The following is a 4881-nucleotide window of genomic DNA, read 5'->3' as shown; positions in this document are numbered from 1 at the left end:
TATATATATATATAAATATATGTGTGTATATATATATATATATATATATATATAAACAGATTTTGTGAAAAAATATGATAATGAAAACTGATAAACCTAAAATAAACAATACTCAAAGTTAATTAAATTATAAGACAGCCCCTCCCCACTCACAATAAACTGTCTTTCTTAGACTTCAAGAATGTGGTAGAACTTTATTATGTGGAAGGGATAAAACACCCTCTCCATAAAGAAAAACAAAACAAAAACAAAAGAAGAGGAAACCCTTCGTTGACACACATTTATGCACACACACATACAAACACTTACAGACACACACACACACACATATAAACGCACTTACACACACATACAAACACACTTACACACACACACACACACACACATATACAAGCTCACTTACATACTTATGTACACACTTACACACACACACATGCAAACACACTTACACACACACATACAAACACACACACGCACACACATACAAACACACTTACACACCCACCCACACACACATACACACACACAAACATATACAAGCTCACTTACATGCTTATGTACACGCATATACACACACAGATACATGCATAACATATGTGCTCAGGTAACCACAAGTGGTTTTTTTGTCACACCTGTCTGTCCTTAAGATTGGTACTTGAAGTAGTCCAGGATAATGTTGGGTTATCACACCTATTGTTTACTGGACAGATGAAAGCTTCCCGCTGCCCACCTCCTGTCCACTCCTAAACACAAGACATTCAATTGCTTGTCGTCATTGCAACTACCATTCCGTCCCCCCTGCACCGGAGGCCCCCATCTGTCATCACACACTTTACTTAATCTCAATTGCAGGTCTTTCTTGCTTTCATCGTTGTTTTACACTCTTGTCATCATTATTGTTGTTGTTGTACATGTTCCTGTTGTTGTTGTGCTTTGTTGGTTGCCTGATTTTGCTATCTGACTCTTCCTACGTTGTTTTTTTTTTTTTTTTTGGTTGTCTTGTCATGTCCACGGAATTGAATGACTTAACAGAACACCTGCAAAAGTCTGCCCTCATGCAAAGAATCTCATTTGGGTTAATGGTGGCGGCATTAGAGACATTGGTGGTTAGGTGAGCATGATGGAAGTGTGTGTGTGTGTGTTTGTGTGTGTGTATATGTGTGTGTCATTGTGTGTGGGCCTGCATGTGTTTGCTTGTGTAATTGTGTGTGCGTTTGTGTGTGTGTTAGTGTGTGCATGTGTGTGTACGTGTGCATGTATGTGTCTGTGCATGTGAGTGTTTGTGTGTGTGCCTGCGTGTGTTTGTTTGTGTGCATGTGTGTGTTTGTGTGTATGTGTGTATATGTGTTTGTGTGTATACATGTGTATATGTGTTTATGTCTGTTTGTGTGTGTGTGTGTATGTGTGTGTTTGTGTGTGTGTGTGTATGTGTGTGTTTGTGTGTGCATGTGTATGTGTATGTGTGTGTACATGTCTATGTGTGTTTATGTCTGTTTGCATGAGTGTGTGTGTGTATATGTGTGTATTTGTGTGTGCACATGTGTATGTATGTATACATGTGTATGTATGTATGTGTTTGCATGCTTGTGTTTGTGTGTGTGTGCATGTGTGTGTGCATATGTGTTTGTGTGCATAACTACCACTCAAATTAGTTTTGATTCTTTTTGTCTCTCAATGTCATTCCTTCATTTGTTTAGCAAATGAAATACTAGCAAAAACTGAAGCTCATTCAAGCATATTTATATACATTGAGGAATACCAGTCACGCATTTACTTTACACTTGTACTTATGAATGCACAACAAAAAGCACAAAACACAAATGTATTCATATACTCATCTACATTTCATTTTATGTTGATTTCAACTCATATCTATCTATCTATCTGTCTGTCTGTCTGTCTGTCTGTCTGTCTTGTGTTTTTGTGTGTGTTTGTCTATCTGTCTATCTACCTACCTATCTATCTGCCTATCTATCTATCTATCTATCTATCTTTCTATCTATCTGTGTGTCCATCTATCCATCCATCCATCCGTCCATCCATCCATCCATCCACCCATCCATCCACCCATCCATCCATCCATCCATCTATTTATCTATCCATCTGCTTACCTATGTAGCTATCCATTTATATACAGTAATCCCTTGACATATCACAGTTCTCTCATCCTCTCACTTTCTCTCTCATTCTCTTTCTTTCTCTTTTCATTTCTCTTTGAACCATTTAAAAGCACAAAATAAACGCCATTACAAGTGATGTCTCTTTCACTCTCTCTCTCTTTCTCTCTCACTCTCTCATTTTCTCTCTTACTCTCTCTTTCTCTCTCACACACTATCATTCCCTCTCTCTTTCTCTCTTACTTCCTCTCTCTCCTCCTCTCTCTCGCTTTGACACTTCAAAGAAGTAAGTGTGACGCACACAACAGGTACATACAAGAACAAAAATTTAGTGTATTAATATTATTGAAGTGAGCTGGAATGCCAGCACCTGTATGCTAGAAGTAGATGTCAAATGCCTACAATCCACTCTAAATTTGCTCTGTATTTATAACCTCAGGCCGACTGCAAGGTAATGAGCAAGAAGATTTATAATTCAGTCAATTAGATCAACCCCAGTATGCAACTGGTACTTTAATTTATCGACTCTGAAAGGATGAAAGTCAAAGTCAAACTCAGCAGAATTTGAAGTCAGAACATGGCGGTAGACAAAATACCGCTAAGCATTTCACCCGGTGTGCTAACGTTTCTGCTAGCTCACCGTCTTCAAAGCAAGAAATATTACAAGTTCTGTTGGTTGTCGTTAATTCATCGTTTTGATGATCCAGCTTGAATCATTATTAGTTGCATGGGCTCTGTTATATATTAATTCTCCTCTGGACATTAGGGTCTACAAAACTCACCTCAATGAAAGCTCTCATCCCTCTGACTCGTAAATAATTTGTTGCACCAGTTTATGGAAAAAAGGAGGCTCTAGGACACATATGGATTAGTTGTTTGAAATACATTATATGCAACCTGATTGGACCTTCGATACAATTACCACTTGACACTCAGCTAATCACAACGTAGGGCTCAATAAATGTCCAATGATTTATATGACCAGTATTTTAGCCAATCACAACAAAGTAACTTAGTGAGCCTGTATAACCCAAACTTAATGTCTTTAAATATGCAATAATGTGATTGTGCCATGTTATAAAAAGCTCTAAGTCCACTCTGCTGGGTGTTCGGTGCTGTAAAAATCTTGCCGAAACAGTCACAGAAGTCCAGTGCAGGAGCCTTGCTGGCTCCTGTTAAACTGTCCAACACATACCAGCAGACATTAAATGATGATGATGATGAAGATGGTGAATACAAATTGGTCTTGCTACAAGGACATTCGGCTATGTACTCCAGTGACTTTTGTCGGACATCATTGCAAAAAACTTGGTTTCTAAAGCAAAAAGCAGTGAAAATTTGGTACTTGAAATATATTTTAGAGATTGGACTGTTTCTTGTGGAAAAATTCCATGACTTTTGAACAGATTGAATAGCCAAATAGTGGCTCTTTCTCAGGCTTGTGATACTCAGATGATCAATGTCTGTGATTATAATATCGTTGGCAAGGCAGACAGAAAAGCTTAAGACATAGGAATGGCAGTAACTAGAAAACTGCTCTTCACTGATGTGAATACTTTTAACTCATGATGATGATGATGAATAAGATAATAGGAATGGTATTTATAATCCTGCTGCTAACTATTTGATAATGCTAACGATTATGGTGGTGGTGGTATAGGTAAGAAATTAGGCATGATATTTACGTCTATCTGTTTTTATTAATCTATTTGTGTACATACTTGTCCAACAATAACAATGAAAATGATGACATTGATGATGATAATGACAACAGTGGTAATGACGATGGCAGAGAAAGTCTATAATGACAATAATAACAGCAATGACCAATTATAGATGGCTCTTCTGCTGCAACGAGAATAATGATAAAGAGTGGCAACAAATGAGAAACAATGCAATTTTTTTCTTCTTCTTTCATTAGCAAAACGAAATAAACGTATGTATTGCATTTTGAAACCATCAACAATGTTTTTGTATCGAATAACCATCATGTTATGGTGGAGGAGACAATAAAAAACGTAGATGTTGTTGATTTTCTTTCTTTCTTTTATTATCATTATTATTATTATTATTATTAGTGTTTTGTTTTGCTTGGGCCATCTCCACTAATGAAACTGGAGTCGATGCCAACAGCAACAATGGCTGCTCTAGAATCTGAAATCTGATTTCATAGATTGCGCTATCTGAAATCAAAAGTGGATTACATCGAGGCATTGTTAAGTTATCAATACCCGCAAGATATTTCCACAGAAGCACAAAACCAACAACGAACAACAATGGCAACAAAATAATAAAAGAAAAGAAAGAGGAAAATTGATGATGGATACATAATTGATATTAATACCAGAAAAATAGATAATTGTTCTTTTTTAGAGAGAATGGATCTTTCTAGCTAAGAGGGAGCTACTATCATAGACAAATCTATTATTTGAGAATTTTTTTGTTTTGTTTGTTCCATACAATGCTTTGTTATTGTTATTAGTGTAATGTTTTCTCACACTTTCTATTTGTATGTGATTGTCTTTGTGTGCGCGTATGCGAGTGTATGTGTGTGTGTGTGTGCGTAAGTGAATTTATTTTCCTATTTATTTATGTGTAACTTTCTCACTCTCACTCCTTCTTCTTCTTTCACTTACTTACAATTTATCTTCATCTTTTACTCTCCAACCATATCTCATTCTCCATCTCTCTTATTATTTCCTACCCTTTCTGTTCCACCCCTCTCTCTCTCTCGCTGTTCTTCCCACATATAACTGTATATATA

The sequence above is a fragment of the Octopus bimaculoides genome, chromosome 17 (genome assembly GCF_001194135.2).
Source record: "Octopus bimaculoides isolate UCB-OBI-ISO-001 chromosome 17, ASM119413v2, whole genome shotgun sequence".
In the NCBI taxonomy this organism is placed as follows: Eukaryota; Metazoa; Mollusca; class Cephalopoda; order Octopoda; family Octopodidae; genus Octopus; species Octopus bimaculoides.
Note: the sequence above shows the minus strand (reverse complement) of the source record.